Source organism: Sceloporus occidentalis, unplaced genomic scaffold (assembly GCF_023333645.1).
Source record: "Sceloporus occidentalis isolate IW3139 unplaced genomic scaffold, rSceOcc1.0.p SCAF_2, whole genome shotgun sequence".
In the NCBI taxonomy this organism is placed as follows: Eukaryota; Metazoa; Chordata; class Lepidosauria; order Squamata; family Phrynosomatidae; genus Sceloporus; species Sceloporus occidentalis.
Window position 1 is genome coordinate 184,312,032 of NW_028316982.1, and position 16,047 is coordinate 184,328,078.

Below are 16,047 nucleotides of genomic sequence, written 5' to 3' on the forward strand. Positions count from 1 at the left end.
GTGCTACAAAAGGTGATCCTAGGTCTGCTCTGCAGTAGGTTGCCTTTCCAACCTGTTGCAAAATAGAACTGATATCATAAATGCTAGACAGGAAGGAAGGGTCACTGCAGCAGGAATGCTGAAAATTAATTTCCAGGAACTCTTTCCTTCCTCAGTGCTACACCAGAAAGAACAAGCCCTCGGGATGAGAACTGGCAATTTTTGCCAAGCCTGAATTGCACCTTGATTGAACTGTGAAGGTTAATATGCAAAATGAACTCACAGTTCAATTATTTACTTAGCTCTTTTGTGCTGAAATATTTTATTTATATTTAAAAACTAAAAAAAAAAAACCCACCCTTCCCCACTATATCAAGTCATATTCTGTTTCAGCTGGTACTCTCTTTTCACCAGTTGCTGTGTGCTTTTAAGTTGATTCTGACTTATAGTGACTTTAAATTGACCCTATCATTACAGGGTTTTCTTGGCAAGATTTGTCCAGAGGAAGTTTGCTTTTGCCTTTCCACTGAAACAGTGTGTGACTTGAACAAGGTCACCTAGTGTGATTCCAGTCAATCGCATATCTCTTGGAAGCTCACAAACAAGACATAAAGCAACAGCAATAACATTCTTGTGTGGTTTGTATCAAGTAGAGGTTCTTCAGACACCTATACAGTGGGCCATCCACATTCTCTGGGGTTAGGGGTGCAGGACCCCATTAAAAGTGGTAAAACCACAAATAAAAAAGCACTATTTTTTAATGTAAGAACAAATCTCTAGAATTCTCTAGGTCCTCTAGCACAACTCTATGGTTCACAACCACCAGAAGTTGACTATAAATCGTGCTGGAGGTACTATAAATGCCTTGAGAAGTGTTTTTTTCTTTGAATCTCTAGGGTCCCCAGTGTAACTCTATGGTTCTAGCACAGTCATGCTGGAGGACCTAGAGATTCCTAAATAGAACGTATTAATCAAATCTGCAAAAATCAGAACTACAAATATAGAGTGGACTGTATATTCTGGAAAGTGTAAGTGGGATGATTCCTTTTTTTAATGCTAGTACATAAGAGTAGCATTTGTAATCTTATTATGATATGTGACAGAAAATTTACCATAATTAGAGTAATATGATTTTAAACAAAGCAGGATCAGAAGACAGAAGTGATTTAAAATTATTCCAGAATAGTGTCCTAATATATTCCATTACCAGGCTAGCAATGAAGAGGAAGACTTGGGACAAAATATTGCATTCATTCTTGCATGATAAAATGCTGAAATGGCCATATCTTTATTGGTTACAGCTGTTTTAGCATTGATGTAGCATAGAGTATGGATCCAAGCATCAGATGACATGTGTGCCATCTAATTCCTGAGTACCATTGCCTGGGTGCCATGGGAAGATCTATGAATGGAAGCTACTATGTAACTCCCACGGCCACCTGGGGACTAGGCAGTAATATGCCCCCAAGCTATCTGCCTGATCCTCCCCCCATCATCAAAGAAGATAATTAAAGTGGTGAAGCGGCAACAAAGGTTTTAATTCAATGTATATGCTCCTCAGGAGGACTGGCAAAAAGACTTCCATCTGACTTGGAGAATCCCACCTCTAGCCAGCAGCCATCCTCCAAACTGGCCTTTTTGGCTATTTGTAGAAAGCTTCTGCATGCCACAGAGCTCCCTGAGAAGAAGATGAGCTGCCAGACACAGAAAATGGCAGCCCACTTCATCTTTGCCATTTTGCAGTTCTTAGTAGGTTGGGAGCCCATGCTTGCTGAAGAATTTTTTTTTTAAAACTGGCTTGAGTTTAGGATATCTGAGAAACCACATTCTCCTATAAGAACCTATCCAGAACTTACATTGTTCTTCTAAGGCCTATTACATTGTCCACCTCTGGGAAAGATAATATTAATGGCGAATGGAATAATTTAATTTCATGAGAACACCCCCACCCCCCAATATTAACAGAATAACGTGTTTTAACTGCCATTCTTTATTCAGATCTAAGTCAAGACATGTGCAAAACCCACAAAAACTATTCCAACAATTGATATTGCACTACAAGAGTCTCTGTCTGTTCTTCTCATTACTTTCTGTATTTATTAGAATGTGAATCTGCTTATATGTTTCCAGACTGGCACACAAAAATAGTCAAACTTATTTTTAAAAGGAGTTTGGCCCAAGAAAGTGGATGTAATGGAGATGGTACAAACACTGGAAAGTGTTATGTCACTGTGAAAACTGGCACTGGTTTAATAGCAAAAGAAGCAACTTCTTTATAAAATGTTGCCCTATTTTTTTTTTCTGTAGGTTTTTCCAGGAGGGACTAAGAAAGCAAGCCGCATCTCAGTGAAGTCAAGAGCACTGTTCCCACTCCCTTTTAGTGCGGAAATGAGGGTGGCAAAGGCAGCTTCTTCTTCTTCTTCTGTTTTAAAGTTGCTTATTGGGTTGTTGGAAGTACACTGTACAGAATTATAGCAAATATGAAGACAAAATACATTGCTTCTTTTGAAACTCCAAGGCCCAGTACAGTACATGTCTCTGGCACATAGGTCATAAATTCTATTACATACTGCACATTCATGGAAATGGGTGGACTTGGGAATAGTAGTCTTAATAATGGAATAAATAAGACTTTAAAAAAGAAATTAACTAATTAACTGTTATTAAAATAGTCACATTCCCATTTGAGTCTGGAAAAAGCCACCAACAAGTCAAACAACAGTCTATATGCCAAAACTAGGGTGAAATGAACTAAAAATAATCAGTTTTGTCCAAGACTGACTGTCAATGACCACTCCCAACTCTAGGGCTTAGTTCAAGAAAGGAATGTAAGCAAAAGTGGATGTTTATTATATTCAATTATAGAGCCTTAAGGGACATAACATAAGCTTTGGAACCCAGGGAACCAGGAGCCCTCATCTCTCTTGTTTTTCCACCAGCAGGCAAACAATTTTTTTTATTCATGCAGGCTTTTGGCATGTATGTTGGTCTGCCATTGAAGGGGATCTAACATATTTGGTGTTGGCTAACCTGGAGACCAGTGTTCAAATCACCACTCGGCCATGGAAACCCACTGGGTTGTGTTGGGCAGAGGAAGGCAAAGGCAGCTCCCTCTGAAGAGTTCTTGCCAAGAAATCCCCATGATAGGGTCACCATGAGTCAGAAATGGCTTTAAGGAACACAATATATATTTCATTGTGATATTTTTAACTTAATTGCTCCAAATCCAATTGTTAGTCCCAACTAAACTAGACCCATAGAATCAATATCAGATATCTGTGACAACTTGATACAATGTGTCTTCTCTAGTTGAGACTAACAATTGGATTACTATAATATAATATTTTGCAATTTAATTCACTTTTAGTCTGTATTATTGTTTCATCACTTTTGAGAAAGTTTACAGACATGATTTTGTTTTAATACAGCACAAACTGCTCACTTTTAAAAAGTAGATTTTGTCACTCTCTGGAACCACTTGGTCAGCACCCTCTGCTTGATGTTATCATCCATGTGGGCTAGGTGGCAATTAAATAAGCAGTAGGTTGTGCCACTCCAATGAGAACAGCTGGAACCCTTGCTTATAAAAAGCATCTTTTGCTCATTTAAATTAGATGTCTTGGGAGACATTAGAAAATATTTCAGTCTTAAGCAAACATGTAGGTCCCATACAGGCAGAAGAAATTGCATAATTGTACATAATGCACACTTGCAGATGGGCTTTCAACTGTGTAAATACGCATAGACTTCTACTACACATTCCATTAACCACTGATAAAGTGGTAAATTCTAAACACAGTCATTCATCATGATAGTGTCGATTGCCATGCCCACAAGGAGAATTTGAAAGTTCAGGACGTTGTTGTGATCCATATCTGTATGTCTCTGTGGTTCATACATACACTTACCCTCCAACATTTCACAGATGGAAAATGGGGCAAGTATGGCCAAGCAACATCAGTGTGTGCTGCAGATGGCAAAAATTAGTAACAAGGAAGGGCAAGTTAGGGGAGGCTGCAACAGTTTGATTTTGCCTGAAACTACTGGGAGGGTTAGGTTTCTGGCCCTTCTTTTCTCTCCCCACACCAAGTTAATTGAGAACAAACTATTCTTGCAGTTTGAACTGAGTTTTTACCAACTGAAGTAAATCAAGGGGGAAAGCAAAAGGAACAGAGAGCAACTGGGATGTTTGAAAAGCAACTGAAAAAGTGAGACAACAGAGGATTACTTGGGACTGCCTTTTTCAAAACAGGACAGTGGGAAAGAGAGAGAGAGACTGGAGATTCCACCTAAAGGAAACAGAATGACAGAGTAGCATGTCAGGTGTGATGTTACCCAAAGCTGTGGGTGTGTTCCACTAATAGCTCAGACAGATTGGCAACCAGGCAAGGAATTGTTCATTAAGACGGGTTACAAATCGCCGGGTTGCAGCGCTCTCCCTCCGCCGCCGCTTGCAGCATCGGGGAGCCGCAGCCTTTAAACGACGCGGCTCCCGGACGCTGCAGAGAAGGAGCGCGGAAATCACGCTTCTTCTCAGGCCCCAGAAGAGGCGCCACGAGTGCCAAAGGGCGCACTCGCGGCATCACTTCCGGGGCGCCACGTGCAGATGCAGAGCGTCCACTACGTCAAAATGGTGGCGCCCGTATGAACAGGGCGCCGCCATTTTGTACGGACTGAGTTCGTGATAGGGTAAGGGGCGTCTAGAAGAAACGCCCCTTTTTCAAACTGGGACGTCCTCAGGACGTCCCTAATGGCGGTTTGTAACCCGCCATACTATCTTTACAAAGCAGCTACCAAGCCCTCTCAGTCTTGACTCCTCCACCTGGCCTTTTCCCCCTGAACCAGGAACTTCTCTCACAGCAGGTGCTATCACTTTCCCAGCTCATCAAAATGTTCTGGCACTTTGCCTTAGAGCCCTACAACATTGCTGCAAAATCCTTCTGTTTCTGGACCAAATGGTGTTAAGGAAGGACCAGCTAAGTCTAGCCTATTTCCATTCTGTATGAACTTCACAAATATGTACTTGTATGTTCAGTCCATCTCATTTCCCCAATTAATCTGTGATTTATCAGTGAGCTACAACAGTGTTCCTAGCCCTCTATCATCCTGCCCACTGTCCCTTGGTGACTGGGGCCCCTGGGTTATTCAGACACTGAAAATAATCCTGCTAGAACATGGGTTGAATCTGTGTTGTTCACAGGAATTTCAAATGCATCTGATTAAGGGGGGAGGGTGCTGCCAAAACCCTCCCAAGATACTCAAACTCAGGTTTTCCCCCCAAGTTTTCCTGAAAAATCACCTTGTCAGCTGTGTGAATAACTGATACAGACCCAGGATAGAACTCTGCATGTCCTGAACATGTTTCAAAAACGTCATTGACCCTATCTTTTCACAGTGCTGACATATATGAGCAACATAAATCACAGAGATGCACATAAATATGGTTCTGATTTTTAAAAATAGTGTGAACAACAAATCGGGAATGCATGAGTGAGATTATCTGCAAAGTCACATTACAAAACAAAATGTGTCAATAACCCCCTGGCCAAATCCTGTGGCTATTAGTGTCCAGGCACCTGGGTACTTATCACATTCATCCAGCTGTTTTACTTAGGAATTTTGTTCTATAGAAATAGCCATTAATAGCCACAGGATTTGACCACCTCTTCAGCTTTCTCTTTGATATTTCCTCTTGTATGGTTCATCATTATTCCATACTCAATATGTTTGAGTATGTCTGTCTGTCTGTCTGTCTCTCATATACTCACTCACACACGTACCAATAAGCCTTGGCTTTAAACTCTTGATTCCTCTCTCCTCTGTACTCCTCATATTCAGAACAATATCTATCTGTTTGCTTAAAATATTTTCAGCTACTTTTCAGAGTCGTTGGATATCAGCCAATTGGTTATAGACACATTAAATCAGAAGACCACAATTCAATTAGAGATACAATTTAAAGCAACTGGATATAAACATCAAAATAGCTGAACCATATAAACCATAAAACTTTTTCTAATCATAACAGATAAAAAACAGAACACAGAAATCAATAACAAGCAATTAAAACTAGTCTGAAACAAATAATTGAAAACCCTGGAATGTACAAAATCAATAATCTCAAAGCCAGAGAATTTGAAAATCTAGAGTGTTGTAGAGATATACATTGTATTTCACTGAGAAATACTGCTGTTGATTAAAAACAACTCTTCTTAGCTACTACAACGTTTTCTCCCTGACACGGTGGGGCATACCTCAGTTAGAAAAGCCTCTGACCAAAAGAAGCTCTATTTTTTAACAAAAGTATTTTTTATAGGACCCCCCCCCCCCCCTTGTGATCTGTCTGGCTGGAGGTTTGTTTGTTTTGAAGCACTGGCATTGGAGGATGGTGAATGAGGGATACAGAAAGACAGACTTTCAGGGTTGAGTTGCAGCAGCATGTTTGTAATAAACAATGCAATGAAGCTTGACCTGGAGATGAATGGGAATCTCCTCTACTCTAGGTTATTTTACTGTAGCTGTTCAAACTGAACTTGTCACCACATCACCATACCCACATATTCTGCATTGCTATGGCTAACCATACAGATTCCCTATGCACCACTCCATGCATCTAAGTAGACCAAGTCTATGAAAGCATATGCTACAATTTCTTTCACACAGGCTCAAAAGTGCTACAACAAGATCCCTTTGCATACAACAATGGCTATGCCTCTGAATTCTGCTGTTAACTGTATGTGATTATGTACCACAGGAAAGATGAAGAGCTGCCTGTAGCATCACTGAGTATGTGTGAAGAACAAAACAGAAAGAAAATGGGAAAACAGATTAAGCTGCCTTACTAGCTACCTAAACATTTAAAACACACACACACAAATCTGAAAGTTTTGCCACCAAAAGAGAAATTACAGTTGTCCCTCCATATTCGTTAGGGTTAGGGGCACAAGACCCCTGTGAATATGGAAAAACCGCAAATAACAAAAACACTATTTTTACCTGAGAGGACACCTCTCTAGGAATCTCTAGGTCCTCCAGTGCAACTCTGTGGTCAATGTCCAACATACACTGACCATAGAATAGCACTGGAGTAGCTACAAATGGTCTTTCAGTACAACTTTTAGTTAAAGTTGACCACAGAGTTGCACTGGAGGACCTAGACAGTCCTAGAGAGAACATATTAATGAAATCCGTGAATAATCAAATCCGCAAATATCAAAGCCGCAAATATGGAAGGATGACTGTATAAGACAAGTGAAAGCTGTTAAAAGTTTTTAAAAAATCATCCCAGGATGCATTTTTGAAGAAGGCTTTAAATGTTCTCTAAAAGATTCATAATGTTCCTGTTTACTTATGCAAGTCTTATCTGACTAGGTCATATAATTTTGCATGTGCACATTGTTAGTTTTAAATAAAATGTTTCCTGAAATGAACTCTCTTCTTTTTTGTGATATCAGAATCTATCCCTAATTTTTCCATATTATTTCTACCTCTGGTATCAAAGTTTCTGTTAAAGTAGTAAGATCCAGGAACACATCTGCTTCATTAACTGAGGTATACCTCTATTTGATATCAAGCAAAAATATCTGTGATGTTTACCACAAAATATCTTTCACTGACACACATGGCAAGTCCTTCCTTAAATCCCTACACTGTCTTTCTGAAAGACCCAGGTCCAACCAAATTCTTTATCCTTATGTTACCTTCATGTCACTCTAGCAGTCAATATTTTCATATTACATGGTATTTCCCTGCCCATGACGTTTGCTCCATAACCCTGAGCTCCAAGTCTATCACCCTTAGTCATAGTAAGATTTCCTGCTTCCTTGAAGAAGTCCATTCTTACTCCATTGCTGACCTTATGTTTAGACTTATTCCTTAGAAATCTGAATAATGCCACTGCTCATTTTCCCTTCAAGTCCCTTTAAAACGACCCAAACTAACATTTTCTTTAAAACTGTTCACACAGCTCTTTGGTTCCCATACCCTACCCTGGACCTCCATATTTTGTTCGGCTATATCGTCAGCTCTCTGTATCCATGGATTTTTTATCCAAAGGATTCAAGCATCCACAGTTTGAAAAAAATTTTAACTGTATAAATTACCAAAAGCAAGCCTTGATCTTGCCATTTTATATAAGGGACACTATTTTACTATGCCATTGTATTCAATGGGACTTGAGCATCCATGGATTTTGTTATCCATATTGAGCTCTTGAAACCTAACCCAAGCAGATACTGTACTTTCTAACATCCTGAGCACTCACCATTGGGAGGGAGTCCTCTGCTATAGCCCCACCCTTATTAACTGGACAAACATCATACAGAACTAAAACTGTGGAAATGCTCAGCAGTGAAGTCTTTCATTTACATCTTATTGATTCCAGCTTCAGCTGTAGGTGTACTATAGCAGAAATAAAAAGAAAATAAAGCAGGACCAAAGAAATTACTCCTTAGAAGTATCAGATGACACACTGTGTGTAATTCAATCCCAAACCACATAAGAGAGAATTTTATGCCTGATGTGACATCAAAGACACAACTATATAATCAGGATATAATTCTGCTAATGCTGAGCACTTAAACAGAGATATTTAATAAACATGTTCTTAAATCTCCCATTGAAATCAACAGTACTTCAGGGTTCTTGCTTAGTTTTTGCTCAACTATGGCCTGTAACATTCACACCTTCCAAGAAAACAACATAATATGCTGAAAGATACACATCACAACCTTTTGTCTTATTCATGATGCATCTGTCTGTCTACTGCATTAAACTCTGCCACAGAAGATTCTGGGAGAAAACAGATGTGGAAGGAATGCTGCTTCTTGCTATTGGAAATATTGTTCTATTATTTATTGTTGTTATTATTGTTATCTGCCCTTGAGTCGACTTTGACTCATGGTAACCCTGTGAATTAGACATCTCCAAGTTTTCCTGTCCTCCTCTGTTCTGCTCATTTCCTGCAGACTCATGCCTGTGTCTTCCCTAACTGAGTCTAGCCACCGAGTGTGTCTACCTCTCCTTTGCCTACTCTCAACCTTTGCCTGCATTATTGTCTCTTCCAATGAGCCATGTTTTCTCATGATGTGATCAAAGTACGAGAGCCTCAGTTCAATCATCTTGGTCTCCAGGGGTATTTCCTGCTTGATTTGCTCAAGGACCCACTTGTTTGTCATTTTGGCTGTCCATATTATCCTTAGCAAGAGTTGATTTTCTTTTTATCTGCTTTTTTCACTGTCCAGCTGTCACATCCATACATAGTGATTGGGAATACTATGGCTTGGACAATTCTAATTTTGGTGCTTAGTTGTATATGTTTACTCTTTATATCTTCTCCAGCTCTTTCATGGTTGTCCTTCCCATTCCTAGTCTCCCTTTTGTCTCTGGACTGTAGTTACATTCTGGGCAATGTTTGACCCTAGGTACAAGAAATCTTTGGGAACGTTCCCACTGGCCTAAAACGCTATTTCAGTTTCCTCACTGCCTAATTCAAATCTATCACACAGTTAATATTACAGTAGCATTCTGATAGTGTAGTTCAACATGCAGCCTCTTTTTTTGTAACTCACTACTTATACTGAAGCAAACCCCACTAATTCAATAAAAACTTGCATCTGAATAAGTATGCTCAGCTGCAAATATACTTATTATCTTCTCCATTAACATGTATTTTCCATGAACTATATGGGATTTACTTCCATTTATCCATAGGCCTCACCTCTATAGACTGCACTGTTTTTAATAAGTTAGAATTAGTGATGAAATCCTGCTTGCTTTCACCCTGACATTTTGTTGGAATAGTAACAAGCTATACACTTGAGCCATAATAGGGTTAATAACCATTACAGGGTTAATGGAGAGCTACTGAGAACACAGATGACCTACAGCTGTATATGCATAGCTCTAATCAACTTTTGAGCCTTAGTAAGGCTAGCTTTGTGGTGAGCCTTCCTCTTGTGCTCATTCTTTTCTTAGCCTTCTGTTCTGTTGCATTATACTTGCGTTTTTTGCTTATGTTATATAGTTTGTATTATTTGCTATTGTTATGTTTGCCATTACTATGGTTTATTTTGTATCTTTTGTATGCATGGGTTTTGTATGATTTTGTTGCATATATTGTTTGTTTCCCCTTTTAAACATTTATAGATAAAACCTTTTTATAGTACCTTATCTCAATTAGTCTCTTTTCAAATCCACTGTTCCAACACTTTTGTGCTTTGATATTTCTGCATGGTATGTTGAGCCAGTGTGGTAAAGTGGTTTGAGTATTGGACTATGATTCTGGAGACCAAGGTTTGATTTTCCACTCAACCATGAAACCCACAAATCACATATTCTCAGCCTTAGGGAAAAGCAATGACAAACTTTCTCTGAACAAATCTTGCCAAGAAAACTCCATGATAGAGTTGCCTACTAGCTGCCAATTGGTTTCCAGGCAAGGTAAAAAGTGTTGGTTATTACCTTTAAAACACAACATGGTTTGGGTCCAGGCAACCTACAGGATTGCCTCCTCTCATATAATCTGCCCCATATGCTCATGTCCTCTAGAGGACATTTACTGCTGTCAGGCAGGACTCTAGATTGGCAACTGTCAGACAGCTAGATGATTTTTAAATTGTGAATTTTAAATGATGAATTTTAAATGTGGATTGTTTTAAAATGTGTACATCTTATTTGTCCTTTTAAATTGATATGTATAGTCATCCCTCTATATTTGCGACTTTGATATTTGCAGATTTGATTATTCACGGATGCAACTCTGTGGTCAACTTTAACTAAAAGTTGCACTGAAAGACCTAGAGATTCCTAGAGCGAATACTCTATTAGGCATTTGTAGCTACTCCAGTGCCATTCTATGGTCATTGTATGTTGGACATTGACCACAGAGTTGCACTGGAGGACCTAGAGATTCCTAGAGAGATGTTCTCTCAGGTAAAAACAGTGTTTTTGTTATTTGCGATTTTTCCATATTCACAGGGGTCTTGTGCCCCTAACCCTAACGAATATGGAGGGACAAGTGTATTTTAATTAATATCTTGTTAACTGATATTTTTTGTCTGTTGATTGTTGTTATTTCCCCCCTTGATTCATAGGGAGAGGCAGGTAAGAAATTATCATCATCATTACCATTATTATTATTATTAAGCTTTATTTATAAAGCACTATAAATTTACACAGCACTGTACATAGAACCAAATAAAATAGATAAAATAAACCTGCCTATGGCATGCATTCTAATAATTAAACATAATATATTAATACATCTTAACATTCAAACTATAGACTATAGCAGACAACAAATTAAAATAACATTGAATGACAATCAGGTAATGTCTGGGAATGCTTCCCTGAACAGTATTGTCTTTAACTCCGTTTTGAAGCTAGTTAAAGAGGTGATGAACTGGGTCCATGGGGGAAGGAGGTTCCAGGAGTGAGGGGCAGCAAGTGAGAAGAGGCAGATCCGGGACAGAGCAATTAAAATCCTTGGCTGGGCCAGCAGTCCTTGACTACCAGAACGGAGAGCATGAGTGGGAAGGTAAGGAGAAAGAAGCTCTGATAAATAAGGAGAGGCCAGCCCATGCAGGGCTTTAAACGTAATCAATAATAACAATAAACATAACACTAATCTCCCATACAAGCAACATAGACTCCAATCATACATGGAGAGAAATCCCAGAGGTCCAAACAGGGTTCAGGAATGAAAGAAAGCACTAGGGATCACATTGCAGACATATGATGGATAATGGAGAGTACCAGAACTGACCCTGCTTAGGTTCCAAGATCAGACAGGATCTGGCACCTTTGGGATATTTAGGTCCTTAATCAACGTTTAGCACATGGGTATTTAATTGATTTTAAAGATAGAGGTAAGCATTTAGTTCTTTCACAGCGAAACTATTAGGCATTAAAACATCTAATTTTCAAGGTGCTCATTCTGTGGGTTGCACTTGCACTGTTTTTGCTAGTAAATCACTTCTTCTCCTTTCATAAGAAGTGAAGTTGCAATGCATTTCATTAAAATGAGAAACTCTCCCACCTTATCCTTAAACATACTGAAAAACCTGTTTCACCACCCATGCTATCTGTATTATTTACTACTTAGTACTACTCATTATCTGCTTATGTATTGAGATTGGGCAATGTGCTGCCTTCTTCAGAGTTTTAAAAGACAAACATTATGGGTCTTTTTACTGTAGCCTCTCAGACATCCTGTGGAAATTGCAATGTAAGCCACTCAGATTTCAGTAGACTTTTACCACTTTTTAAAGAGGCAGGATGAAGCAACTGCCTTGTTATGACAATTTCAGTGGCTCCCTATTTTCAGCCCTAACTAAAAAGCACAGAAACCTTATAGAACTTGGTACTAGGTTATTTCAAGGATTGCATTGTTCTTCATGAGGCACATCTGGACTTTGGGATCTTCAAGGGAGGGCCTTCTTTTGGTCCAACCATCCTCAGAGCCCCATCTAATGACAACACAAGATGTGTTGATCTTGGTGGCTCTGAACCACTACTAAGGAGCAAGGGTGTGCATATATTCCTTCAAGTCATCTGTTGACTTATGGATACCCCATGGTTTTCACAGGGCTTTCTTAGGCAAAGAATACTCAGAGATGATTTGCCAATACCTTTCCCTGAAATTTAGCCTACAGCACCTCGTATTTATTGGTGGTCTCCAGTCCAGCAACTAACCAGGCCTGATTCTGCTTATTTACTTCATTTGAATGCCGCCTTAATCCCAGAAGGGACCAAAGGTGGCTCACAGACAAAAAAAATGTTAAAAATATCACATTAAAATTTAAACCAATTAAAATCATCTAAAACATTAGCTTCCAACATCAGACAGGATCTTCAGGGTGACAGTCTCCCAGCTCTCCTTCCACCAGTAGGCAAACAAACTCTAGAGACACTTTTGGCAACTAACAATTTGCCAAAAGGAAGTGACTTTTTAACAGTGTGAATACTTTGTTTTTTCTTTAACTCTACATTTTAAACGGTGTTATATTTCTTTTAAACTAAATGTATTGTAATATAATTGTATTTTACTATTGGATTTATCTGTGTTTTAATCATACCTTGCTGTCACCTGCCAGAGTCTCATTTAGAGAAGTATCATATAAATCCAATAAACAAATGTTAAAAACTTTTCTCAGTGAGATAGATGTTATGGCCCATCCCAATGTAGAAAATCTTAAAACTTTGGTCTTGTAGAAACATAGGGTCTTAAAGAAAACTTCCCATATCACACCATTGATCCATTTTGCTCAGTATTGTACTGAACACTGTTTTGATGGGAGACAGTTTCTCCAGGATTTCCTACAAGAGTTTTCCTCAGTCTTACTTGGAGTACATTTGGCAGGACCTAGAATTTTTTAGATGTAAACCATGTGCTCTGCCACAGTGTTATATTTCCCTTCCTTAAGGCTTAGAGAGCAAGGGGGAACTCATAGGGTCCACCAGATGTTTTGGACTCCCAGCAGCACGAACTGGCATAACCAATGGGGAAGAATGTTGCAATCCAACATCTGGAAGGCCACATGATTCCTGAACTGGCAAAGCACACATACCTGGGAACAAGCTTACTGAAATGATGTGGGACTAATTCTTGCATAAAGATGCACAACCTACTAGATTACATGGCTCATTCATGTCAAGTGGAGATGACAGCTCCTCTCAGCTCTTCAAGTGAAATCAACAGGACACAACAAGGGCTTTTGTTTGACTGTCCTTTTTCAACAGAAAGCTCTTATTCGGTATGTCACACAGAAATAAGTTCTGCTTATTAATTCTATGAGACTAATTTCCTAGCAAAGAGAGTTTAGGACTGCAATCTTAATATGTTTAATTATGCCCCACTGAAATTAATGGCATCTATTGTTGTCCATACATATACTATGTTTAATGGGTACAAGGTGACCTATTAGAATCCACAATGAAAAGCGCTTCCACAGTTACCCTCAAACAGTTACACACTTCTTATTTACCTAGGTTTATTAAATAGTGCGAAGAAGGCATCTGTCATCCCAAGCCTTTTTGAAGCATAATGTTGAGTGGTGGGGGTGAAAGCTACCATCTAGTTTACTCTGTTTATTCTTCTTTAATTTTATCTGGCATGTTCTCAAAAATCAGTAACACAGATTAGATCGACTAATCCACTGGCTTTATTTCCGGAAGAGTGGAAAGTCCATACCTTCAGCAATCATCACACAAACTTTTCCAGTACTTCTCAAGAACAAAGAGGGATGAGGCATGAAATTAAATTGGCATCAAAAAAAGATGGCAACAGTATCCTCCCAACTGGGCATCATCCACTTCAATTTCCTGAGATTTCTTGCCTATAAATTCCAGCGCTTTGCGGTGAAAGAAACCAACTTGTTTTAATAGATTAAAAACAACCCTTACACCTGTTGATCGTCTCATGCCCACAGCAGAACCACCTTTTGCTTCTGAGCCAAAACAACTCAGTCTGTGAAACATTATTTTGTTCGGCAAAGGGATCTTGTTGCACCTTGGAAACTAACTAAAACAGAAAAATTCATAAGCTTTCGTAGGAGTTTATCATGAGAAGGAGATTGGGAGTTTATCCCATGAATATCCCGGAAAAATCATGTAATTACACATAATGATTTCACACGACTTCGCACAAAACCCACCATTAAAGTGGTCACAAAGAAGCATTAATGTGCATCTTTTTGCTTTTGGGATTTCAGCGACCATGCATTCCCGATATTGCTTTATTTGTGCAATTACATGTGATAATCATTTGCACAATTACTTGCCATTTGCAGGATGCTTTAATGCGCTTTAATCTCTCTTTAATGTCGAAATCAGCCCCAGTGTGATAAACTCCCTAGGCTTGCTCAGAGGTGTACTAGAAAAACCACGCTCCCAACTTCTCTCTTCCATTTAGTCTCAAAGGTGCTCCAAGATCCCTTTTCCTACTGATTTTGGGTCCAAAACACACTGTAGAAATAATCCAGTTGGAGACTGCTTGGACTGCCCTGGCTGAATACTAGGGGATTCTGAGAACTGTCCAGAAAGCTCTAGGGATACCATCAACTACAATCCCCGGGATCCCCTAGCACTGAGCCAGGGCAGCTAAAGTGGCCTCAAACTGGATTCTTTCCACAGTGTGTTTTGGCCCTAACCTGCCTTTGAGGGAGGAGGAGGTTTGTTGGGTTGTTAGAAAAAGAAAGAGGTTGAATCCTGGCCAGGCTCCCATTTGTGTTCTTTGATTTTCCCTCCCCTCCTCATTCCATCACTGTGGGACTGGCGGAAAAACTGAGGCAGGATTTCCAATTTGAGAGCTTTTCCAAGAAAGAAAAAAGGGAGGGAAAGGAAGCTTCCCAAAAGCCCCTTTGGACAAATCTGGACCCACTCCTCATCCCTTGAAAACGCTGAGTGCTGAGGGAAGCTTTCCCCCACTTTGGTTGCGTCCGCACTGGAGGAAGAATAACCCGGTTTGATAGCACTTTAAATGCTCTGGCTCCATGCTCTGGAATTCTGGGCATGGAAGTCTGTTGTGGCTCCCACAACAGACTCCCATGCCCAGAATTCCAGAGCATGGAGCCAAAGCATTTAAAGTACTATCAAACCGGGTTATTCTTCCTCCAGTGCGGACGCATCCTGTACCCTTCCATTCATCCTCTCTTAAGGCTGATGTGATGTTGCTTTGTAAGGGGAATAAGCAGGAAAGGCTCCTCCCAAGCAGATACAACAGACATTTCCCTGCCTCCCAAGAGCCCGCTCTCACCTGAGTCCGGGGTCTGAGAGAGAGAGCGAGAGAGCGAGAGCCCTCCTTGGCCTTCCTCCTCCTGCTGCTCCTTGGAGACCCCAAGGAAGGTCTCCCTCCTCGCCTCCTTCCTCCTCCTCCTCCTCCTCCTCCTGAGGGGAACCTGCTGAAGGCGCAGCTGAGCAGCTCATGCCACTGCCTCCAAGGCAGAGGAGGAGGAGGAGGAGGAGGAGGAGGAAGGCGGGAAGAAGCAGCAGCAGCAGCAGCAGCAGAGAGGAGGGAAAAGCTGGCCAGCCCCACCGAGAGAGGCCCTGCTGCCTGGGCCTGGGAATGTG

The 16,047-nt window shown here is 40.1% G+C and overlaps 1 protein-coding gene across 3 annotated transcripts in view; it reads right to left on the reverse strand.

The window, feature by feature from the left end:
• ADGRG2 (adhesion G protein-coupled receptor G2) overlaps positions 1–15,822 on the reverse strand; it is a 78,005-nt gene extending 62,183 nt beyond the window's left edge. For all 3 annotated transcript variants that reach the window (XM_089511703.1, XM_089511705.1, XM_089511702.1), the window contains exon 1: positions 15,734–15,822. The gene's annotated coding sequence lies outside the window, so the exon portion shown is untranslated. The remainder of the gene's footprint in view (positions 1–15,733) is intronic.
• Positions 15,823–16,047: the final 225 nt, after the last annotated feature.